This window comes from Falco cherrug, chromosome 2 (assembly GCF_023634085.1).
Source record: "Falco cherrug isolate bFalChe1 chromosome 2, bFalChe1.pri, whole genome shotgun sequence".
NCBI classification, from domain to species: Eukaryota; Metazoa; Chordata; class Aves; order Falconiformes; family Falconidae; genus Falco; species Falco cherrug.
The window spans coordinates 100,327,079-100,354,061 of NC_073698.1; positions in this window are offsets into that span (position 1 = coordinate 100,327,079).

Here is a 26,983-nt window from a genome sequence, read left to right on the forward strand (position 1 = left end):
GGTTGAAAGAATGTTTCCTCATTGACTTCCATGTGTTGAACCAAGTTTCCAACAGGTCATAAACTTTTTTACCTCCCAGGTGTTTCAAATGGCCACGCCAGTCAACCTTGTTTCTCTCAAGTCTAGAAAGTTACGAGTGGCCTTTCTCTGGCTTGGGGGTTCGGAGGGGTGGGCATAGTGAAATCAGTGCAGGACCAAGCTCTTTGCAAACTGAGGGACAGAAGACTGCTGTGCTTATGTGTTGCTGGGTGTGCGCTGAATCCAAAGAGTACAGGATGCTGCTTAAAGTACAGTTCTGTCAGATAAAGAAGTTTCACCAGAAACTCATATCCACCCAGTTCTTTCTACAGTGATGTGACAAGCTGGCAAAAAGTGAAGTCTTGTAACATTGTGCTTTCATTTCCACCAGACATGGTTGTCTGGATGAATCATAAACTCTGAGGAGCTCCCGTATGGCTAGCTGGAGTGTGGAAAGAGAATGCGTCACCACAAAAAAGCCCTTCCAGGAACCATGAGCCCAAGCCTGATCCCATTTGGCTTGCCAGCCAGTTCTTTCATCACAGGCAGATGGGAATGGAGCACAGCAAGACCCCTCAGAAAAGAAGTTACCTCAGGCAGGAAAGGCATTCAAGGCAAAGCCTGGCACAGCTTCATGTCTGTTCCTTGGGCTGCGTGACAGCAGAGAGTTGTGCGATGGGTCTAAAGACATAGACCTGTCTGCACCCGTCCAACTTTGTTCAAGCACTCCAAATATATAACTACCATATTGCTCATGCAGGGTGCCTCATGTCAACAAAATAATTCCCTTTAATATTTTGGCTTTTACTAATACAGATCCTCCTCCAATGAAAACGGTGCCATGGGAATTGGTCTGCAATGCATGTAATTGAAAACAGAGGAAGATTGATGCCATTTCCAAGTAACGCCTTTCTTGTGATACACTCCTCGTTTACTTAGTAATCAGTTTATGTACATACAGTAATAACAGTATCTATGTTTATAATCCCTCTCTTTTCAAATACCATATAATGAAAAACATTCCAGAAAAAGTTAAGAAACATTTTACCACTGTTAATTAACAGAACCTGAGTCGTTCTTGTCCTTTTGGTGACAGGAGGGTAGAGGAAGAGCTGCTCGCTCTTTCTAAAAAAGGTTAAGGAATAAAATAACCACAGGAGTACTTTTATATTATACTCCCAAAGTCATTGTATTTATTTTTAAACAATAGTAAATCACTCAATTGTTTCAGCTGGGCTTAGTTCCAAACAGTTCTAAATTTGGACTGTAAAGAACTGATCTTGAAAAGACGTGCAGGAAAACAAAACTCTTCCTCTCTCATTTCCTGTTTGAACTGATGAGAATTCGAGCTCCTCTTTAGTTAACTTGGCAAGCTTTACTCCCCCATGGACTGTCCTTTTAGTCAAGGATCACAGAATGTCCTCATGTGAAAAGCATGAATTTATAATCCAATGTGTGTTGTAAAAGAGCTTCTTTTTTTTCTTTAAAAATGAGCCACAGCACTATTAAAAGCATTTTAATGGTTTTATACTACTGTGTACAGAAGTGATTCCACTTTCAGCTGGCTGTGTTTTGAATACATTATGCATTGCCTTTTAATACTGCTGATCACAATCTTTAAGTTTAATACATAGCAATAAAAACACAGCAAGACACAGTGAGATAACAAGAACACAACTATCATGCACCAAGTGCTCTAGCTCCTCATGATGATCCTGATTCAGGGAGATGAATGAAGCTGGAGATGTAGACTTTGCCCCAGGAATTTAAGTAAATGGCCAAGGAGCTTCAAAATGTCCTTGGACGAAAGGAGATTGCACAGACCTTTGGGTGGGGGGAAGATGCTGTGTCTTCGCTTGTGTGGGACGTCGGGGAGTTCTTTGAGACATTAAGTGTGGACTTAAAAGAGTATAAGGAGGCTCAAGAGGGTTGAGACTTCAGTCAGAAGATACTATTTTTCTTGTGATACAATACTAGATATTTTATAACTGAAATAATATTTTTATTAAATCTGTATCTGCAAATAGTGATTCTGAAAGTGACAGCATCACTGGGGTCAGTGAGTGAGGTAGACATCACTCACAAAATGTAGTAATTTGGAGGAATATAATGGGAGCATTGTCAAAAACAAGGGAAATTTTCTTTTTCTTTTGTTTTTTCTGATATGTTCTAAGAAGTTCTAACCTAGAGTGGCAGTTGTAGGTTTATTCAGAGGAAAACTATGCAGCTGTTTAACTGAGTAATCATTAAAGACTCCCTGTTCAGGTAAGTCAAGGTCATACAAGTAGCTCTGACATGCAATTTAAAAAGGCTCTGATGTTGATATGCTCTGCTATCCTTGCAGGTTGCCTTTACTCACTGAAAAATAGATTTGTCATCACATTATTGGCACTGGTAAATTTAGCTTACACTTGCACATGCTGATGAGATTGGAAAGGTTATTTCTTCTGCAATAGTTTTAGAGTTCCAAAGCACTTCACAAAAACAAGATAAATTTCTTCTCGTGTCTACAAGTCCATCTTCCTTGAAACAGTCATAGTGGGTTAACATCATAATGTTTCTGTTTCAACTGAACGAAACAACGATTGTTAACTTTGAATGTATAAATCAGGCGTTTTGAAGGGGAAAATTTATGGTACTTGGGCTAGTACCAGCATATTGTGAAGAAAATGAAAAATCTGAACCTGAATCAAAATTTCTGGTTTTCACTTTAAGTAGTCACCCAGAGAAGTAGCTGGGAGATGAATTAAGGACAAAGTGATGATTTGATTCTTAAGAATGCTTCAACACATGATTTCACAGACAAGAAGAACCTTTACTAGTACACGGAAATATTTTTGTATCCAGGTCCTATACATGATCATTTAAAAAGTGTGATTCAGCAGGCTGGAAATGCGTCATCCTCATGTGCAGTGACGGTGTTGTGATCCAATAAACAGCTTCTGCAGACCTTCTTCTAGCTGAGCTTTCCACAATATCCCAGATCCATCGAAATAGTGGGTAAAAATTCTCTTGAAGGCCAGCAGTATGCTGGATTTTTGCACAGTATCGGGCACTACTGAAGGGAGCCTGGCACCCTGAGTTATGTATTGCAACCTGAGTCAGGGCTTCATACCTTCCAGCTGGTTATCCAGCATCTACCATGGGCAGTCGCTGTATCCTTCTGGAGTCAAATCAGTACTTAAAATTCTTTGATACTTGTACCTCTGCAAGTGTCTGCGGGTGTTAAGGAAGTGGAAGGAGATGGATGCTAGTGCTGGGGAGGGTAAAAACCTGCCGGGCTAACGGCAGGCACGCAGCCCAGAAGTGTGGGTGTAGTACGTACGTTTGTGATGGAGATGTCAAAGCGTCCCGCTGTGTGAAGTGCAGACCCAAACACTCGCACGTCTCCTCTGTCTTTCTGTAACAGTAGCATAAATACGGGAGCCAAAATAAGGAGTGGTCTTTTTCCATCATATTTTAGTAAGATGAGAGTCTGTAAGCACAGTCCAAGGGAAAGAACAAAGAAGGAAGGAAAAACCAAAACTTTTGTGAGGTAGAGCCTGTGGTCTGGGGTTTGCATAAAGATGTTAAATAGCAGCCAGAGAGAGAAAGCAGAGCTCTGACAGCTAGCTGGGGGAAGAGGGGAGAGCTGAGAGAGCAACGGGGTAGGGAAGGGAAGCTGTACCAAAGCCAACATGAATTAAAAAAGAATTAAGCTGAAAGGACTTGAATGGAGAGGTTTCATTTGCCTCTTCTTGGATGAAAAAGCAATCTCCTTAGAAAGGAGAAATATCTTTAAAGTGTTTGTGGCGTGTTGCTCCCCAGGTTGGTCTGCAGAGAAATCAAGGGCAGCTGGGGAGCGAGGACAGACCCATGTCACCCCCCCCCACTTCACAGCAGTGTAGTCCCCTTCAGTTCAGCAGGCAAGGCTCCTGCTTCTGGTGGCACCTGCTGTCACTTCAGCAAAGATAATTGCCCTGCTGGGAACCCCTGGCTGCTTTGGCTCTGGGAGACTATAAATACACACTTGTTTGTCTTCTCCTTGCAGTCTTTTCTCTTTTGCTTGCTTTCAACGAATACTCTTCTGTTATATTGTGGGTAACTTAAATAAACATTTATTACTGTAGTTACATATATAATAACATAGGCTTTTTTTCCTTTACTCTCAGATATTTCCCTCGAAGAAACGAGCCTACTTATTAGGTATCAGTTAGCCATTGTGTGGCACCAGAACTGTAGATTGCAGTTTGTTTCCTAGATAAGTAGATAGCTTAATCTCATTAGCTGTAGTAATTTTTTATAGTGAGACCCTATATTATTGCAACCTGTGCTATATCTCCTATGGGTAAATGTGTCTGCCTGGTACCTTTGCCTAGCAGCACATTCATGTAGTTAAAAGTTTTGATTGCCGTGGGAGAATTTATGTTTTTCAGTACTCTAGGGATAAAATTATGTACAAATACTGCAGTGGGAGGGAGGAGAAAATCATTTAAAGTCAGGGATACTGAATCTTTTTCTGCATCCAGAGATGCAGAAAACACCAGAAAAAATTACAGTACGGAGTAAGCAGGGACCTGTTTTTGCAGGCTGATTACTAATAACTAATTATCAGTTATTAGCTGAACAAAACACCTCTGGGAGTCCTAAGACTGTTTTTGCTGTTTCTGACTTTGCTCTGCCTCTCTATCCCTTTTCTGGCCTTCCTACAGAGGAACTGCTGTGCCCGCTTGTTTGCAGAATCATAGTCTGGTGGCAAAACTACAGGTCAGTGAGGCAAAGATTAGCATAGATTTTAGGGCAATTATTTGAAAGATGTAAAAATCCAGTGGGGTAAGCTTAGAAAGAGAATGATCTAAATTCTTACTGTGTAAATGGACCTTGGACTTGCTCTGCATAGAGGTCTTTTTTTTGCAAGCCTAAAATGTCATATCCTGTAGAGGAATTATAGAGGAATGAAGCTGGGTTAATTAGCATTGATAATACACAGCTGTGGGCTGGCTTCAGGGGTGTCGGGTTGGCTGATACGGATAATGTGCAGCTGTGGCTGGTTTCTGCTATGTAGTTAAATAGCTCTAAGGGGTATGGAAGGGGAGGACTGGATGAAGAGATACCAAGAAGAAGCAGAGGGAGGAGTGATAGCGCCCCAGATGCAGGAGAGACAAGGAGAGGCCCCAGGAGAAGAAGGGGGCCCAGATGAGGAGAGGATGGCTGGAAGAGGAGCCCGGAGAAGGGAGACTCTGGACGCAGCAGAGGCAAGAAGCAGGGTGGCCTGGCCTGAAGAGGATGAAGAAACAGCACAGACGGTAGATGAACTTCTGAAACCTTGTCGGGATTGGTGGCCGTGCTTGGGGCAAGGCATGGGAGCTACTTACTGAAGTTAACCTGGTTATGGGATGGTAAAAGCCTTGTTGCAGCCAGCTAGTTTGAATAGGGCTGACTGTATCCTACCTAGAGCTATAGCCAGATCCTGTCTGATCCTGGCAAAAAGAAAGATTGGGTGTTTTTTAGGACCCTGCAAGATCAAGAAAGATCCCACTGGTGTGAGATGTGTGATTCCTAAGACGGTAACTCTGGTTGGAGTCTCAACCTGCAGGCATGGAGCTGTGAATTTCCTAGAGATTTCTGTGACTGAGGAAGGAGTCTCAGTTCTCTCAAATGCCACTCTGCCCGCTCACTGGGCCACCACAGTTAAAACTTCGCGTCTTGGCCTTTAGAAGTGTCAAAATGGGGAACGTGGTTGCCATCATAGTAAGAATTACTGGAGGATTGGCAACATGGCAAAAATTAGGTGTGTGTCTGAAAAAGCAAGTGATCTTGCTAGAAATAATAGGCATACTGCTGTCTTGGGGCTGAACTTCCTCTTCTTCCTTGAGGTTAGGGAGGCACACGCAGACACACTCACAACATGTCTTGGTCCGAGTGAGTAAACGCTTCAAATCCTCTATTGCAGGTTGGCACAGGTCACCATGAAAGCACAGTCTCCCAAGGAAATGGTACTACTGTCAGCTTTTGTGAAATAGTGATGACTTCCCCCAAAAAATGGGAGGTTTTGCTCAGTGTTTTGCAGCCTGGTCGGGAGTCTTGGGCTCCATCCCTGCACCAGAGATCATTTCTATACAATGTAAGCCAGTCTAACAGAGAAATACATATCCCTGCTTTCTCAGCATCCAAACTACTTTTGTAGTAGTTGTGGTTTGTAATTGTACACTTGGGAACTTACTGTCTTTCTGGTCCTGAGCCTGTAGGACAGAAGTCCTTGGAAATGCTTCAGGTTCCTTCCTTTGCTTCTTTTGTTCCTTCCTTTCCTGAGGAAATAGAAAGGATAAGGAATAAATAATGAAAAACAGATCACTTACATAATCATATATCAAGAAAATAAACAAAATGCAAACAGCTGGAATAATTACAGCTGTATTGCCAAGACTTGGCAGCCTGGCTTACTGAGTTTCACTGTCCCCGTCCACCTAAGATCCCACTGAATCTGCAGAGAGCTAGTGCTTATGGAAGGGGAGCTTGCTGCCTCTCTGCTCTCCTGCACTTAAGTTTCCAAGGGGGAGGGCCACGGACTAGCAGCGTATCCAGCATGGAGCCCCTTTCCTTGCTCTTTGTGTATTTTTAGTCTTCTTCCAAAGTAGGGACGAACAGCAGTGAGGTCAGTGCAAACCATTTACTCTAGGTCATAAGTCAAAGCATTCCTGTGCCCTTTCATGGTTGTGAGCACAGTGATGATCTATTAGCATTTACATGTAATACAGTTGTGGTACAGCTGCAAGTTATAGCAGTGCTTCAAATGATGTAAATGAGGCTGGCCAAAGCTCCTTCTATCACTATGTGTTCTCCAGCTCTGGGGTTTGCACTTGCATTGTGTTACAAAAGCTTTGGCCAAACTCCTTTCTTCCCCAGGGAAGCTCCATGCAGCTCCCTCACCCATCACAAAGCACCAAATGCAGCACATTTCTGGACAATGAGCTGCACTCCTGGCCCCAGGCCCAGCTGCTGTGTCTGACTGGGGAAGTATATAACGGCCTCGAAAACTGCCCTGAACATCCTGTGGAGTAAAGCAGAGAGGAAAACGGGTTTTGCTGATCCTAGACACTCACAGCAGTAAGGGGAGGTGGACATGCCAGAGCTGGCTGGGGCTCTGGCTGGTGCCTAGGTTAAAGGAAATGTAGCTCTCCTCCCACTCCTCAAATATCTGCTCCATTGATTCGGTCTGGTTTTCCCCTAGCATGAGAAATTTAGGGGGTGGAAGCTGAGATCATTTTCTTATAAAGCAAAAACATCTGTTAACCTTGAGTGCTGTCATGTCTGCATCCAGCAGCCAAGAAACCTCCATTTCTGCTCCACATTATCACTGGGCGATACTTTGATCAGCAGGAAAAGTCTAGGGAAATAAGATTTATGGAGAACAGAGCTTTGCTAGTGTGAATCAGAAGGGTGGCTGCTCTCGCTCGGCAGTGAGGTCCCCTGGAATGCAGGTCCTCTGCTTCACTTGCTTAGTGAAATAGTTGTGCGTGGTCAGTCCTGCATGGAGGACGGAATTTCTGGTAAATCAGTAGCCAGGAAACAGTCCTGCAGAGGCTGCAGATGGCAAACCAGTCTCCTCAGAGTTATTTTAAATTACTATATTTGGGGGGGGAGGGGGGGGGATATGTATGATGATCCCTGCTGTCACTGCATGGAAGTTCTGCATTGTGAAAGAGAACATCTGAGTAAACAGAAACCTTTTTTTTTCAGTTCAGAATTGTCTATGCAATCCTATACATACAGGAGTTCAAACTGAGAGTTGGTTATCTTGAAAAAATAGCAAAAAGAAAAAATCTTCCTTTGGGATGTCTGTGACTAATACCAGGTGGTACTCTCAGATGTGAAGGGTGGTCTCTCCCAGGACCCAAGCAATCAGTACCCTGCTTCCTTTCCTTGTGTGAGAATGACAGACAGTCCTAAAACCTGCTTTGATACTTAATTTTTCATATATCTGTTCCTAAATCTTAGCTCTAAATAGCCTGAGATGGTATTAATTTTCCTGAAACTCGTGGTCTAGGGCATTGGTACTTCCCTGAGTATTTCTGATCTGAAACATTTATAATTGTTATCTATTTATGTACATTTGATTACTGCGAAAGTAGAGCAGAGAGACAAGATTAGTAAATTATTTTGATTAAATCCTAGATACTGTGTTATGAATGGAAAATCAATCATTTTGCAGTGAAGTCTCCAATATCTTAACAAATCTCTCATGATGTAAGTAGGATTTTCTACCTAGTATTGCTATGGGTGTAGAGCTGTTACTCTTGCAAGGTTTTTTAAATACACCTCAACAGCAATGCTAACAGCTATGGGTTCAGGAATGCAGAATTCAGTTATTCAGGGGATCTGACTGAATTTGGACACTTTCCTTGCAATTTACTGTAATTATGTCACTGCAAGAGGTGCTGTTAAACATTTTAAGGGTCAGTGAAGGAGAATTAAATTATATCGTGCTGACAGTTCTTTTGCTTTGTGTGCATAAAGTATTAAGTACTAAAGCCCTTGGACTGATTAGTAGAAAATCAAGATTAATGTCTTATCATACTGTAAAGAGAAGGAAATGTGGGCACTCTTAGCAAAAAAAATGAAACCTGATAAACTAAACAGCTATAATCCTTCTCTGGGAAGGGCTAGGATAATAAAATATGACACTTGGCTTTGTTAATGAAAAAAGCCTTATGAAATAAAACAGAACTTGGATGTTTGATTGCTTCCGGCTGACATCATATAGGCACTAGCTGCTTCCATGTATCCTCGCCATACGTCTTCTATGCAGAGCTCAGTGTGGAGCAGGGTGGCTGGAAACAGCTGCTTTGCCTCAGATATTCCAGATAGCAGCTTGTCAAAGCAATCCACTGGTGAGCAGGGAACTTGTTGTGACTAACTCATTTTTAGTGGATGTTTCATCTATTTGTCTCATTTTCAAAGCTCTGCTTCCTTCAGGATTTTCTATTGCAAGAGACAATGAAAGACAGCTAATGTTAATGTTGTTTGCATTATAGATTATTGTTAATTTGTCCCTAACACAAGATTTTACATCTGTATATATGTGTTCATCAGTTTTGTACTGTGTTCAACGCAGATGAGTTGACTCTGTGACCAGGGCTCTTGGATGTGAGTCATGCAAATAATTAATAACAGTGCCACGCACCCAGAAAACTCAGTGTCCTGGATATTGCAAGTGACAGACATGGGGGAAAACTGATGTGCAGAATGAAATTACTTGTTGTGGGTCACTCAATTAAATTCAGCCCGCCATCCAAGACTCCTGACCTCCAAAGTCTGTTTCTTCTCTAACGGATCCCTTGGTGATACCACATGACACAGAAGGAGAACAGAAAAAAAGGCACCATGTAGCTTCTGTTCATATACATCTATGCTAAAATGAAAAGCAAGAAATATGATGGAGTTGAGCTACCAGAGTTCAAGACAGCTGAGATAACTCTGGACAACGTTCTGAGAACATGTTCCACAGCACTTAGGTGACAGGACACGAAATGGATTCCCCTTATGTCAAAGGCCATATCTGGCCATCCCTCAGATGGGGAAAAGAGTTTCAAATTGTGTGGAAGTTAAGACACATTCATTGCACTTAACAGGCCAACTAAAAACATAACTCAAAAGAATGAGGTAAATACACATTGGTCTTTTCTTTCACTTACAGAAGAGCAAACACAAAGTTGTAGCATTTCTTGAATTTATTTTGGCCGCGTATGCATTTGAGTAGAAGTATTATCAAGAACAACAATGTTTGAGTTTAATGCAAGTATTACTGTTTTTTTTCAACAATGGTGAAGTTGCACAGCTTCAGAATTCTTTAGACCATTTTCTGATTTTTTATAGCATCCATCTCATTTGGATATAGTGATTAGTAAGCACTCCATCAAGTCCCCACATTTTACTTACAATATTTTCTGCAAACCACGTGATGACAATGTATATCTTTTGGATGAAATAATGAAACTGATGAAACTTACTTGATTTCCGTGTGTAATGCTGCCAAAGTCTGTAACAGTAACAATTATAAACATAAACTCAGAATTTCTTAGCCAAGATTTTGTACCGAAAAAGCATCAAATTCCACAAATGTTATATTCAGCCATGTAATTGCTTTGTAGGGAGGGATAGAGCAGGTGGTTGGGAACAAAAATGGTTCAGTTTGCCTCATTTGGGTATGTGTTTACACAGTGAAATACTCTTGATTTGTGCATAAAAACTGTAAAAGAGGACAAAGACACCCCCAGCCTCCATATATAAGGGTGTAAACCTGCAGCATAGCATAAAACAGAGCAAGAGATACATTTTTTTATTCAGAAATATAAATCTCTAGTCCTAAAACCAGAATGCCCTCCAAAAATACCAAGCTGCAATAATAGCTTTAGCCTTTTCCGTGTTTATGTCCTAAAAAAAGCACTATTCAGTCATTAAAATCAATATGCTGATTAATATAGCCACACAAACCTCTGCTCTTTCCTAGTATTTGTGTGCCAGACACTTAAACCTGATTTAACTGCCATTTGAGACTGTCTGCAGAGAAAGAAAACAGCAGTTGCAGGAAGCAACCCACCAGTGACCTATCGGGTTTCGGTGAAACTGCTGTGTGGGATTAGGCAGAGAGATTGCAGTAAAGGAGAACGGAAAAAGCTATGCATCTTTGTGTCCTGAGGCAATGTCTTACAGTTAATTCAAGGCTTCTTAGACCCATGTATGCACTGTCATATCAGCTGAGAACCAAGATTTTGCTGCCTAGCTGGAGCTGCAGAATCGCCTGGCTGCTGGGAGGACGTGGGAATTGCTGATATTCCCAGCTGGTCTGGTGACAGCAGCACTGGTGCCTTCTGCTATTGCCTTGGTTTCACAATAAATATGTAGGTGGTGGGCGGGTATTTCCAGTCGGCGGTGTCTACATGCTGTGTTTAGTAATAGTCGTGTAGCTGTAAAAATAACCAAGCCAGACTTCCCCAACAGCTCTCTTCCCCATATGCTGAAAGCAAGAAAGACAAAATGTATTGCTTCTACTTCCTACACCCTGGGCTTGATTTTAAGAACTTTCTTTTTTAATCACACACATCTTAGTTTCCTTTCACCCCCCTCTCCATCCAGAAAATACAAATGCATAATAAAATCTTTAGACAAAGCTGCAGGTGATGGCAAGTCTAAAGACAACTTTTAAAAATAAGGTGCTGTTTGACTTTTATCAGTGCAAAGACGGCCTCATTTCCCTTGTTTCTTTTCCCCGCCTTCTCTGTGACTTTCAGCTCAGCTCGTTTCCAGTAGCTCAGAACATATATTAAAAAGATAACATTTTTCTCCTGATCATAGCAGAGTCGGCATGAAGCCTCAAAACGTGGAGTCTGAGTCTGCTGTGATTGGGCCTCTTTTCAGATCTGGGAGTGCTAGGGGCAGAGAAAAGATTTACTCCTTCAGACTCGCATCTCCTTGCCAGGGCAGGCGTGTCCCCCACAGCACATACTCTAGTGTTAAGTCTGATTTTAAATGTGGTTTCTACCACTTCCTTACACTAGCCTTTCATACTTAAGAGTTGATCTCATTGTCAGGCAATTTTTCCATATGTTCAAGTGCTTGCTTTCTCAGTTCCATCCTATTACTCCTAATAAACTCCCTCATACCATGTTCAAGAACTTCTCTTCTTACTACCTCCAACTATATGCAGACGATTGTGTTTCCCTGTAGTCAGAATTTAATCAGCTTGCACATGCTGAACACATTAGGACTTTCCAAGGTTTTGTGTGCAGAACGGCTGGCCCTGTGTCACTGGGTTTTTCTGAAAGACACCAGTCCCTCACACATGCTGGTGACCCTGGAGCATCAGTCAGAGCTGCTGAAGGATGCTCCAGTGGGAGCATGGCCAGGGGATGTCTGTCCGGGGAGGAAGGGAAGCAAGGAGAAAGAGGGACTTTGTTCCCTTCTAGCACCTAGAGGAGAGCTGGGAACGGGTGGCAGGTAAGGGAAATTAAGCTCTCCATTTGTCAGATACCTGTTTCCAGCAATACAAGGGCTGAGCGCCTTGCATTGAATAAGAAACCTTCCTGAGCATCTCTCCTTCCTGACAGCCAGGAGAGGAACAGAGGGAATAACCTCTCAGCTCAGTATTTCATGACAGACTTCCTCCCTCTCACCCGCCTTCCTGGTGCCTGATCTTTATTTACCCATATATTTTAGGCTTCTGGCACCTCTTAAGATACATGTGTTCAGCGCGAATTGGCATGAGGGGCACTGACCGAGTGCAGTGTGACCTGGTGGACCGTCCTGTGGGACCAAGGGGGGCTTCCTCCCAATTGTGTAGAAGAAACAGGCAATACAGAAGGAAACAGTGAGAGGAAAGAGGATGTTTGGATAAGGTAACTATTAATCCACCAAATAAAAACAATAAGGATTCCTCATGTTAAATTTAGATGGAGATAGACAATGCTTTACTATATTATTCTTCTGGAGAGATTAGGATAGCAGATCTTGTTCATCCCATTATGTACAGATTCTCCCAGCCAACTTGCATCTCCTTACCATGAAGGAATTTACATCGGCATCCTGTGCTCATGAAAAGCACAAAACTCTCCTTCAGCTGTCACCTCATCTCCGAGGTATGTAACTTCCACTGCCAAACCAGTGCAGGTACATTTAGTCCATCACTGTCACAGCAGGACAGAGTAATAAGTACTTTCTTGGTAATGTTGTTCGAAGGACTTGTCTTACAGGTATGTTCTGATTATCTAGACTAAATAAGAAAATGCCCAAAGTAGTGGCCCCGCCTTTCCCAGTATTTTAGCGGAGACAAAATCCAATTTGTGCAGAATCCAGTTGAGTTTCTTCTTTGCTTGTCAACATCACCTCCTCTCCAGTGGATGTACCACTGAGGAAAGTCCTTTCTGCTCACTGATTAATGCTACTTATAAAATGTATAAAAATCTTTAATACCTAAGCAAATGGATAATGGAAGCCAACTCATCTGCTTTTGTGGAAGAAAGCTGGTCCACAAGATTATCCTTCTTTATGACTTCCAATGTAAATGCTGAATAACTAGACCATTACATATCAGAGATACTAGTTGTTTCATTTTGTGTTAAAAGGGGTTATTTCAAGCAACTAATTAAAAAAAAAAAAGAAACTCAGAGATTGCTGGGATAGATGCTCTCTTTGTCAGATCAAACATAGATGATTTGGGACAATATTGTATCCCTTGACATGAGACAACTCCTTAGTGCTGGCCTTTACTATTAGGTAGCTCAAGTAGCTCACCACAGGGCTGTATGGATCTCCTGCTTAGGTGTCTCTGCATTTCACGGGAGTGCTCTTTGCTGGGGATATGGATTTAATTTCCCAACCTGACACAAAAAATAAATCAGTAACTACTCTCCTGCTTCCCAGTTGCATGTCTTAATCAGTGCGCTGTGGATTCACACTTTTGATGTATCTCTCCATGCTTCCTCTTAAAGTGAGCTTTAAGAGATTTTTATGCACAGCTTCACTGGGGTGTCTGAGACATGCTTCTGCCCCAGCTTCATGGGAACTTTGGGTGTGAATCCCTCCACATGGAAGGAGACTTTCAATGCTCCCACACTGAGGGATTAATTCTGTCCAGGAGTGTGCTCAACAGAAGCTTGCTTTCGTTATATCTTCCACGGGCCATGCTTAATGAAAAACTGCCTGCACTCACCTTAGCAGAGGCTTCTGTTTTTAAGGACATTTTCCTCATAGTAAAAGACACTTAAGCACCAGAAGGCAAGACTGAAGATGCCCTTCTACTTAGCATTTTCCCATAAATACTTTCCTACTTACAGGATTGCATTTTGTAAATAATTGTATTTGAGTCTGTCTAATTTTTCCCTTGTGCTGTTGAGCAAGGCCTCAGTGCTTTGCTCTCTGTTTTAATGGGAAGCAAAATATCAAAGTCTGTTTGACCTTTCCATGAATATTGGGTATTTCCATCTCTGCTGGTTCACTGCAGAGGACCCAGTTTGGGATTTTTTATATGTATCAAATCTAAATTTATATGAAGAAACATAAATAATCTATATCCCTAATTTTCTTTTCCTAATATAAATGTGTCAAAAAATGAAAGCAGCTGGTAGAACACACCTTTTCTTTTTTAATATATATATATATATATGTATTGGCAGATGTTTGTTTTATAGCTCACCAGTTTAACAGTCCAGTTGCCTTGTATTATAGATTGTTATGTCTCCTGGGTAAGGACCATGCCCTCGTTTTGATGGAAGCTGGTAGCACATTTTTAGGTAGTAATTATAGTAAAGGGATAACTTAAGAAACATAGTCAAGAAATAGGTGAAAAGGGCTAGCTGGATGTCTTTTGTGTTAGAAATACTTCTATTCATGACATCCTGCAGCTCATTTTTTTTCTAGCATAACACTGAGTAAAATGAAAATAAATTATAACTGCTTGCATGGTTTTGAAGCCCAAAATGTGTCTTAGAAAAACAATTTGGGATCACAATGAAAATGGGTTCTTACCAAAGAAGCTGAAGGATCACCAGATTTAATCTATCACCTACTCGTCTGCCAGTAAAATTATGCCTTGCCTGTTTTTGCTGCTCTACCCTTCCAATTCTGCACGTTAATACATACAGAAACTTTTTAAAAAGATAAAGAAATATTGGGCTGGCGTTAATTGGAGACGTTTTGTCCTGTAGGGAAGAATAATAACAACCATACCCATTTCAGGGGTACTATACACAAAAGCCTTATGATAGGATTGAAATGCTCTGAGGGTGGAGGAAGCGTCTGGAAGTTGTTCAGTGCAGCCTGGACTTCTTTTTTTCATTTGAAATGAAGGCTGAGCTAGCTGTTCAGTCATGAATGAGAACAATAGTGGCTTTTAAAGGAATGCAGTTGGGAAGGTTGGCTTTTATTGGCAGTTTGTGCAAGGTCTGTGCTTCCAGAGTGCTGTCAGATGCAAGTCTAGAGTGACTGAGGAGCTGGACCAGCTCTTCTGTGTTTTGTAAACTCAAATCTAGTCTTGTGGCACACAGACCATGATAGTGGCACCAGCCCAGCAATAATTGAAGACAGACAGGAAAGAGAAGAGAGTCTCCTCTGAAAAGGGCACTGTAAAAATTGAATTATAAACCAGAATGTGCAAATTCCACTTGGCTGTGTGGAAAAGCCCACTGTTTCTCTGTTGTTGCCGTAAGGTTTTAATTAAAGGTAGGTTCTGGTTATAAATTTTATGGCAACCGCATCTGGATGATTTCTTAACACTTAGGTAAATGACTAAAGGTATGGCTTTCCCAAGGTTTCAGAAGGAAAGTTTCTTATATTATTTTCCCTTGGCAGGTTTGAAGCTTCTGTGAAACCAAGAATTAAAAAGAAATCTACAGCAATTCATTGACTTTTGCTGACCAAAAATAAGGTTAAATCTGTTCAATCATTTAATGTCTCTCTTAATGGAAAGTCACAAATGTGTAGGAAGGAACAAAGAGTTCCCAGCATAGTGAAGTGAAAAGCATTGGCCAGGTCAAAAGGAACAAATAGTTCCCAGCATAGTGAAGTGAAAAGCATTGGCCAGGTCAAAGCACATTCAGATGCACTGCAGTAATATCCTGAAGAAGGAAGCCTGGCAGGCAGAATTGTTAGCATTTTATCATTATTTGTATTAGCATTGCCCCCAAGGAGACACCATTGAGCTAGAGCTGCTTAGGCCTGTCCTAGAGTGCTTTTGACCCGCTCTCCACCAACCTCTTTTCCAAAATCATGTTCTGCAAGAAGGGCACTATAAAAAACATGAAATGCAAATTAAACATATCGTTACCAGACTGCTCCATGTCAGATTTTTTTAAAATAGAAATGACCACTATAATGAATAGACACTGAAAGGGAATAAAAGTGATCAGTATAGGCAAATCAAGCCTATTCAAAAGGAGTTATATCTGGACAGAAGGGATGCTTAGGTGATCAAAATATGTTTACAAGGTATTGTGAATTTCTTCTCTCGTCTTGCAATTTTTTTCTGGGACTTAAACTCCACATTCAGTAAGCTATTCTTTCCTAGCAGTGATCTTCTCCCAAAGCACACTTTGATGTTACAGGGTTTTTAATGAAGTCAGTACAAAAGTGGTATTTCAGATCATAATTAACAAGAGGACATATTCCAGATGTACCATCCCATTTCCACCACATGTGTGTGCACTGAACTATCTGTCTCTCCTAACATGATAGCTTTATCTCAGAACAAGTTTCTTAAACTCCCACTTACCTTGTAAATTCCTTAGATGCAGTTATATGATGTTTAGTTTTATGTAAAGAACCAGACATATATTGTGGGACTTAAAAATTCCTTTTATCTCATTGGGTTGAACACATTAAATAACATGAAGAAGTCCAAAATACCTGTCCTTTATCACAGTATTTCTAGAATCCTGGCATATGCAGGAATATACTTGTCAAAGGAGAAGAAAAGATATCTGTGGTTATACTACATTTGGTAAACAGAATAGCGTATTAAATAATTTCCTTGGCTTTTAAGTTGGAAAGTTCAAAAAAATGAAATTATTTTATCAAACGTGTTTAGTTTCCTTGCAGTACAGCCACAAATCCTGGTTAGACCCTACTCTGCTATGTTTCATATAAAGGTTGCCTCGCCCTGGACAGCCCACAGCCTACACTCGTAATGCACAGATGAGCAAGCCAACTAAAGGGAGCACGTAAATATGGAAAAACTAATGGAGAAAAACAGAATACACAGAGGCAGCCAGTTCTCCAGGAGCATTAGCGTTAAGTCCTTGATTGTCATTATCAATTATCAATAGACTCAATCACAGGTTACAAACCAGTCATTTGTTTTGACATTTTTATAATTTGATTCCTGATATTTATCTGATGTTGGCTCAATGGGAGCCTGTAACGCATAAAGGCTCCAAAAGTTTGATTTGGATATCAGGAATGAGTTACAAGGGGTACATACTTTACAGTATGAAGATTTTTATTATTGCTTTCACTAGATTCTCTGCATCTGTGGTCCAGTTACCAAGTGGCATTATTGAAGTCATTCCACCCTTAAGCTCTGTGAGAGAAGCAGGCAGTACAGGTGCCCTTGGCTGCAGGCACAAAGGGGCAAGGGCTTCTTGCCTATGTAATTGCACGATGGTCAGAAAAGCTGGGCAGTGGCCCTGTCCAAGGGCTGAATTTCTGGTTTAGTCAAACATATGCCGTTACTACACAGATTACCTGTCAGCCATAGTACTTCATACAGTTTCTCTACACGCAGCCACCGAGCATTTCTGTGAAGGTGCAATACTGCCTTACAGACATGCCTGTCTTTGAAAAACATTTCTGAATTGCAGAAAACTTTGCATAGGCTTTCTGACAATTTGAATTTTAGAGCACACAAAGCCATCTGCACCTCATAATCTGATCCACTCCAAAATAGCTATTAACTGCAGCGTGGTATACCATTTTTCCAGAAAAGTTGTGCCGAGTTCCCTCTTGATCTAGTTTGTACTTATTCTGTACATTGCTGGCTCTGATAATTTGTTTTATGCTGTTTCAGGTAGTCCACATCTACAGACATTTCACTTAATTTATTGAATAGTTCTCCTGCTAGTGCCTGCTTTAGGCAATGTAAGAGAAAAAAAATCAAGTTTTGGGAGTATAGGAACAGAAAAGAAGGAGAATGCCTAGAAAAAAGCAGTTGTTTAGGATAGTGAGCAAGAAAGGGATGAGGAAAAGAAAAACAAAAACAAAGAGGAGTAAAGAATCTTTTAGTAAAATTAATGATAAGCAGATAACCTGATTTATTGTGCCATGACTCAATGACTGCTGACAATATTAACAAAAATCACTAGCAACATTACCTTTTTTTCAATTCCCTTCTGAATTGCGGTGGGTTTCTTTAAAAAAATACACAATCAGCCTTTGAAACTGTGTGTGCACAAATTGCATGTGAGAAGTGCAGCAGGGTACAGCACTTGTCCAAACCCTTTTGCCTTGCCTTGCCTTGCCTTGCCTTTTCATACCTTTGCCTTTTTTTTTTTTTTTTTGAGGTCCATCCTTAACATGTATCAAGCACCAGCTCTAAATCAAAAGATCACACATGAAAGGGGGAAAAAGACAGAAAAATCAGAGGATGAAAAAGAGTCAGGAAGAAGAGCTGAAGTCTCTCAACCCCAGGATATACTTTTTATGAAAATTATACCTGAGTGAGGCCGTGGCCTGATTGGCGTGCTTCATAGGCTTGGTCCCCTGATCCTGGGCATCTCTTGGAGGTGTTCATGTACTTTCCTACAGAAATCAGACTCCTGGGAAATGGTGGGTACTTGTATCTTTTTCCAGAATGGAGTTAAGGTACCTCCCTATACCTGGGAACTCAGAGGAACTGTACACACCAGTATACCAATTAAGGAAGGAAAACTGCATTTGTTATTGAGCAAACAGTTTGGCTCTTTATTAAGCCCAGAAGATGGAGATGTCTCAACAGTTTTGCTTGTTTCTACAGAAACCAAAAAGAAAATCTCTTTTCTTATGAAAAACATAAATAAATTAAAATAACCTAAGCTGTAACCTCCACCACTAAAGTCAGGAATGTTATGTAATGCATTAAAAATGAAAACCTTTATCCAACAGAGATCAATATTTCATATGAACATAAAATAGGTGTGGTTTTACTACATTCCACTGCTTTAATAATACAATAGACCCCCAAGCATAATGGAGAAGGGTAAGTCAGCATGATGTCTGCTTTATGTTGCAGAAATAACTACCAACAATAGTAATGAATGTGATCTCAGTGGATGCATTATAAAGCATATTCTAATGAATTTTCCCTTTTGAATAGCCGATTGGCAGATGAACATGTCTATGTAAAAGGGGAAAGCAAGGGGAATTAATGTATAACGGTGTCTGTTGTTAGGATATTGTTGCTAACAAAGTGTGTTCTTGCCTATTTTGTATGAAACGTTCCAGAAAACAGTATTTTAGTGGAATGCAATGTACTGCTTCACCTTCTGATGTCCCTTTCTTGACGCTTGGGAAACAGGAAAGAGATGAAACAAGGCCTTCAAAAGAATAACAAGGACTGAGAACCTTTACAGTCTTCAATTCCTACGATTTTCATACAGTTACCTCAGGATTTTGTTCATTATCTGTGAGGGTTCCCTGTGGGGTTATTCTAAAAGCTTCCACCCAGGGTCTCTGAACTGTCATGCTGCAGTAATTCTCCTCTTTTATTTATTTTCTAATTTTCTTAGCTTTCTTAGTCTTATAGAAAAATTATTCCTTGTGAATTCAGTTACAGCTACATAAATAAGGGGTGGGGAAGGCTGCTATATTAAAAAAAAGTAAAATGTTAGTGAAGACTGTTTTCCATTTGCGTGTGTTGTTACCTGTGTTTGATGACCAAGTTCTCTGCTCTTGTAAATGTGCTGAGCTTCACCGAAGACACAGAAGTACTTCCAGTTAAACTCACTCAAAATTAACCTCTCCTGAAACCCACATTTTTAAGGATGGAAATAAAATCAAGAGCATTGTTCAGCACTGATTCGACTTGAGAGCTTTCTTAGGCTTTCCTTTGATAACTCTGAAGGCAATCCATCATTAATCCCATGATTATGGGGAAGGTTACAGTCAAGTCTGCATTACTTAGGGTGGGATTGTATGGGATTTGAATTGTTCATGCAAAGACCCTTTGCTTCATATGTCTACATGAAAGAACACAGCCTCCAAAGCACTCCTGTGGCATGTGGGTTCCCCAGCTCAGGCCAGCTGTAGCTCAGAGCTTCTTCACACCACAGCTGATGCAAACACCTATGTTCTTTCTCTTCTCTGTTCTTCTATACGAGATTACATTTGCTTTTCATTACTTGTGGTTTTGTATTATCCAGGTCACCTGTGGCCATGAGTTATTAGGATATGTGAGAAGATAGTCTCTAGCAATCCAATGTCTTAGTTTCTCCTGAAAGCACACCATGTTCCTTTAGTACAGGTGGAACTGTTTTCCCAAAAATATTGGCCACTGCCAGCTCTGTAGGTGTACATTTCTTAGGACTCAGGGTATATGTTTGTAGAAACACAGAAACACTAGTGCTTTTCTTTGCAAGGCCTTATTGCAGTTTCAGCTGCTCTTACTATGTGTGGTTAGGGAACAGCAGCACCTCTGCTGATATCAGATGAAATAAAATTGTACTGATGCTTTTGTTCTTTGGGGAAAACTGAAGTTTCATATTCCAGGTTAAAAATGTGTGGGCTAGACAGATTTTATGCCAGTTTTGCTATTTGTTACTGACGTAATTTAATTATTTTTTTTACTGACTGATGCTCAATGAACGTAATACCTTGTTTGATAGACTGTTCCTAGGTTTTTTATATACTGACTTTCTTCAGTATCACATACTTTGATATGCTGAGGATTTTTTTTTTTATTATTCAAATGATTTATTACAGGAGACAAATGTTTGGGTTTTTTTTAATTCTGAAAATTTTAAACTGAGGTTTTTCTTTTCTCTCTGTTTTTAAAAGGATATCTCAAAAAGTATATGGGAGAAAGGATAAAGGATATGGATGTTGGAGATTTTGCTTAACTTATTGGTGGAAGTATGGAAGTAGGCCAAAATAAAATGAGAACAGAGCTTACCATTTTTTTTTCTACCAGCCCAGGACCACCATAGCAGTGTGAGAAAACAGGTATATGATTCAGAGGTAGCACTTTGGAGGGAAAATAAATAGAAGACTAGATTAAAGCATACAACCAATATCGCTAGGTTTCTTACTAATTCTCCACAGGCATAATTCCAAATCCCTAAAAGCCAAAGGAGAAGATAAGAGACAGAGCCACTGGTTGGCATTCATCCCAGGGACACAGCTATATATTTGGATTCGGTAGTCTTCCTTTCCTGAAAACTGAGAATATAAAAACAAAAAGCCTGTTCCCATCCTAGAACCTTTTTTGAACATTTTAGCAATCTAAAAGTTATCTGTTTTCATCTGTCCTGGGTAGAGCTGTGTGAAGTATTACATACACATCAGCTAAAACCTTCAAGAAAAAATTAAAATTTATATGAGGTATTTTATTAAAAAGATCTTTGGACACAATAATTTCAGTAGAGATGAATAAGCAAACTTTCTGTAGATGTATATGTCTAAACCTTCTTGGCTTCCATACAACTTGGTTGTTCTGTTTGTTTTAGCATTTAAACAAATAAATTTTTTGTTGCCAAATTATAGTTTTAACCTTTTTTAATATGGCATCGTCTTCTCCTGACTGACACGTGGACTTTTGTCTCTTTTCCTGTATCATGTAAATGCATGACTACTGTAGATTGTTTCTTGACATACAGTGAGTGCAGTGAAAGTTATCTCTTGAAAAGATGTTTAAAAACACCCTGAAGCTTCTGGAAAACTTGAAGGCAGCTGGTTTGATCTTAGACAGGGCAGTATAAATTTTCCTGGAAGGCTTAGGCCTGCTGATGAATTATCTGTCTGGAAAAGACATCACCATTGATTCTTATAAAAATTAAACAGTCTTTCTTTTATAGAGTTTTGAATATTTTCACATGAAATGGTTCATTAAATAAGGAGAAATGGCAACACCCACTTATCCAGTGACTAGAAGTTTTGCCAAGTGGGTTGAACCTTTAAACTATGGGAACCTTTATCCATATACACAGCTGATATATGAAAATCATGTGCCCACACCAAACCCTCTTACAAAAACATGGAGAATTTGCACAGATCATTTTTCTTAGTGAGGCTGGACTGTTTCAACAGTTCTTTGTGTGAGTCTACACTTCCAGGGATCTTTCTGGGAAGTAAGAGAAAGCTATTAAGGTATACACAAATTGCTTTATTGCACCACCTGTGCTGAGGCCAAAGTCTTATTAGACACACCATATCTTCCTAGCAATTTTCCTCCACAAATTTTAAATGCCCAAGATAATAATTCTGTCACTTGTTTTCATGTTTCTTTTATAGTTTTATAATCCGTTTTCCATTCTTTTTCTTTTTTCTCTACTAAATCCTGCTTCTCCTTCTAATGAATAATGGTAGGGAGGGGTTTTATTTTATTCTTACTGAAAAGCAAAAGAAAAGTGACAGGTTTTTAAAGCACAAATTCACAAGATTGTGCTACATCTACATCTACAGATGTAAAAGGTGATCTGTGAGTGGAAGACTATATCAAAGTGATATTGTCTTTTTACTTGGCTAAGATTTGAATTTAGGATTCTTGGGTTCTCCTGTAGTAAATGAGGAAATCACTGACATCTAAAATACAGCAAGGACCTGAACAATTTAGGCAGGTCCTTATTTTGTATTTAGAGGACAAATCTTTGGGAAGATTGCCATATGGGTTTGGCATCTCTATGAAAAAAGGGATAGAACAAAAAAATCCAACAAAAAAACCACTTCCAGAAATCTGGGTTCTGTACTTACATTTGCAACTCAGGCCCATTTCTATGACAAGTTGATTTCATTACCTTGACTTGGGGGGAGGGGGGGGGCAGATGGGGAGGGGGGAAGGTATTTTATTTTTAGGATACTAAATATGTTTCAAGTTTTACTTTAGGAAAAAGAAAAGGTAAGATTACAGAATTATAAATGTTGGTGGGGTTTTTTTTCCCCCTGGGATAAACTACAGAGACAACCCTTTAATTTTTTAATTCAAGAAAAAGAAAACCAAACAAAACAAAACAAACCTCTTAGACCAGAGAATGGATTTTTCAGGCAAATACTGTCCCTTTACTGAATTTCTGAATAGAAACTCCATAGAGCTAAAGAGGAGAAATATGGAAACTCTGAAACTCTTCAATACCTTGCAAAAGAAGGAAATAGAAGAAAAGAAAAAGAAAATACTAGAAGCCAGCAGTCACACTGTCATTTCCAATGCTTTTCTCCTTCAGTCTCAGGACCAAGTCCAAGTCTGTTGAAATTGTTCAGTAAACAGCCTTTGCAGAGTTGATTGGCGCAGATCTCCATCCATAAATAGCAGGGTTACTTTCACAGCTCAAACTGTATCTAGTGTGAGTGTGAAGCAGTTAAATAAACCTCTAATGAGCAGCATGAATTTAAAGTATCTTCCTTCACTTTTAATGACCTGTTGGCTTACTGATTGCTTTTCCAATCTGGATGCGGGTTTGGATTCAGTGCTTGGACTGCGGAAAATTGCAGCAGCAGCAGCAGCAGTTGTTCATTTATGTTTTCTTTCTAGTTCCTGTTTTTCATTTGTGATCATTCCTTGCAGGGTTAATTGTTTCAAAGGGACAACTAACTACATTATTTGTCTTGATCAATTTATTTTTTTCCTAAGTCTTGCTTTATTGATGAACTTTCTGGTTGTTGTTTTCACTTTTTACTTGAGGAGCCTCAGGTTAGTTTTGCCTCAGACTCTAGCAGTTATTTATAATTAACTATTTAATTATTTATCTTTATTCAGCATCTTTCTGGAACAAAAAAAAAACCCCGCATCTACTTCTTACAAACCACAGTTTTCTCTGAAGTCTGTTACGTGATGATGGCTTGGAACAAGGGGACCCAGCAGAGGTCTGCCTTGCTGGCAGAGGTCTGACAGATCAGTATTTTGTAAGATGATCTTTTGCATAAAATTGCAAGCTGTTCCAGCTGGCTTTTTTGAATCTGTCTATACAGAAAGGCAAAGGAGAGAGGGTCTGAGAACAGGCGTGCAATTTCCAAGCCTTGTGCATACTACTGGCGAGCACTTGGCTGTACCTGTGTCTCAGTTTCCTTGCTACTTCTTATATCTGCCAATGATTATTTCAGATCAATACCATGCTTCTGCAGGCCACATGAATAATATAGTGAACTTTTGGAGCACTGAAGGAGATCACTGAGGGAAGCTGAGTTTGTGGTTTTTGAGAATGAGTTATGTATGATAAGAGTGAAGTAGGAACAGCTTGAGGAAGCAGATGGATCTCGGTATCACCTGAAGCTCTCTCCAGCACTGGCTATTATTCTTTCATGATATGTCTGGCTATGTATGCTAAATATATCGGAGAATGGCCTCTGCAAGGAGGACAAAGCACATTTTTAGGGTAGTCTGTCAGTTCACCAAGCGGTGATCTTGATGAACCTGGATTAAATTTAACAAAAAATCCTGTAAGCAGACCCTAGGAATTCCAGTTCCCTATAGATAAGGGTATCTGTCAGGGAAAGCCAGAGTTACGCATTGTACAAAATCATGATTTAGGCTAGAGTAGGCCTAGGCAGCACTTGGGTGAGATTTAACCTAGAAGAAAGCTCAGAAAGATAGTGTCACTTCAGAACTGGCTTCTGTCTTCAAACGTCTTCTGTATTGTTATAGGACCATCTGATGTATTTGGCGCATTACACCTTACAGACTGCAACTGAAAGTTTGTCTAAACAGGAATAATGAGATTAGCTTTGAAAAGACTAGATGTTAAGTACACATATTTTTAATAGAAAATATTTGAGAAATATGTTGTGGTGGTTTTCGTTCTCCTCCTTCATCCTCTCACAGTGATAGAAAGTTGTTATTCCTCTGTAGAGGTACTGTGCAGTACCAGTTGTAGTGCATCAATCCACAAAGCTCATAAAATCATTTGCAGCTTTCAGATTAACATCTCAGGAGAGGTTTTGTTTTCATTTTTGGTTTTTAAGAAATGGTAAACTGCTAGGAGCTAGTGGAGAGAATGAGAGAGGGACCTATGCCCCCTAAAGGTCATAACATTTTTTTGGAGAAGAAACGAGAGTATTTTTCTGTTCTTCTCAATACTCACACTCAAAATGTCATATGTAAATGCAACATGCACTTGCGTAGATTGCATAATGGTGTACATGAGGTAAAATCACAGATATATTTTGATCAGTCAAGCCATGTAGTAAACCAGATGTGTTTTATCTGTCAGCATGCTTGAAACCCCAACTGTGTGTATTTATTATAGCAAAGGTAGATGTTGATTTAATGTAATTTTATATACTTATGTAAATTATGTATATCTATGCATACATGCAGATATCTAAAATGTAACCTCTCTAAAAATGTGAACCAAGTGCTTTCTTCCCAAACTGGATTCTACTGAACTTAAATAATGCCAAATCAGAGTTTCTCCTTAAGTTAAATTCTGAAATTCCCATTTCATTTTAAGGATGCTGAATCTGAATTTTCATCAGCACAGTCCTCCCAAGCCCACACTGGCAACTCTCAAAAGTGTTTTCCCTGAATTATTGTGGATTTGGGGTTGACTGTTTATGAATTGAGATCTCCAGGTGAGAAGTATGGTAATGCACAAGAATTGTTTGTCATAGATGTTGGTTGCCTGTGTCAGCAGCTACTGTGATTTTGACCAGCATGTTTTTCAGAACTGGTGAAGCTGACCATGTACAACAGTAGTTCATTTTGCTACTTCAAATAATTGTGAAGATGATATATCCAGCATAGATAAGAATGGGCTTCATGAGATTTTCCTAGCACTCCAACTTGTGGCGGATGATAGTGATTATAATTTTCTTCAAAGCATCATTACAAATTATTTAACACAGACTGTGATTTGGTGCTAGCTGGGTGGGCTATGGCCCGCAGCTACCTCAGGCAATGCCCTTTTGTTAAAAGTAGTGGAAAAGTCTCAGAAATGTGCCTGGCACCGATTCCCTGAAGATGTCTGATAGAGATTTATATGTATAAACTTTACTCTCACACAGCATAGGTGTTAATGATACTTGGAGAGGATGGCAAAGAAATAGCTAATAGAAAATCCCTCCAGAGATATTTCAAATGAGCATGTTAGACTGATGCTCATTTGATTGTCCATTAATGCACACCTGGAATAGTCATTACACCACTCAGCAGGAAGTTCACTGTGCTCCCATTATGGTTAAGTAGCGTCTGACACCTTCTGCTTGTTCATTTTGTGTCACGGTTCCATAAGGTGGAAAGCAGGGAAGGAACAGGCTGTGCGTTTTCATTTACTAATAGTGTTATGGAAGACTTAATAGTATTTTCAAGGGAAAAAAAGCCAAACCAAACCAATCCATCTCAACTAGAATGTATATAAACCAATACAAGCTCCACATATATGTTTGTTTAAATGATATTTACTTTTTTTTTTTGCCCCTGTATTTAAGCCATTGTTTTTGTATTTTTAGATGTAGGACAAACCACAGCTACAGAGGTCAGGTTGTGGAAGCCTGGTCATGGATTTGCCCACAGAAACGGATAAATTGGTCAAAAACAGAGGTGTGGGGTTTTTTGTAAGTACTTTCTAAAGTTTATATTTTTAAACATGTAATAACAGTGGAAATTTGATTTGCATAGAAGTCTTCGGTGTTTCAGGATTTATAGGTCTGTGTTATTGGTCATTTCCATGTGGACACTTGCAAGTACAGAATTCATGTATGAGCAGGCACACCCAGACACTCTGGAGCAAGCTATTTTTCTGAGCAAGCTCACTAGAGATGATTGAATTTCCATTAGTGGATGCCAGAAACACTTTCCACTTTTCCTAAATACGGCAAGAGACTAGTTTTGAGTTATGTGCCTCAGTATGCAGTAGAAATATATTTTGCCAGTAAGTGTCTGAATCTGAGCTTTTCCCATAGCACTTTCAATCTTTTATTTGGAAGACATGAAGCTGTAATGCACTAAGTGCTGTTAATTTCATGCAAGGTATGTCCAGGACCTGCCTTCCTGTGTTCCTTCAAAAAATTTGGATACCATCGCTACACCAGGGACTGTGGTGTTACCACTGTTTTTTTCTGAAATTGTTACATAATTTGCTGACTTTCCTCATGATGTCATAAAGGGTGACAGAGCATATTTATAAATCTGAAATATATTTATACCCAGAAAAGGCATATATTTCAGAATAACTCGAGAATTGTAACAGCCAATTGATGATCATAGCAGAGTGTTCAAGGCTTAGGAGTTTGATGGGGAGTTTCTTCAGGAAATTTTTTTTATGGAGAAATTGATACAGAATATGGACAGATGTTAGGGCTGATTCTAGGACAGTAT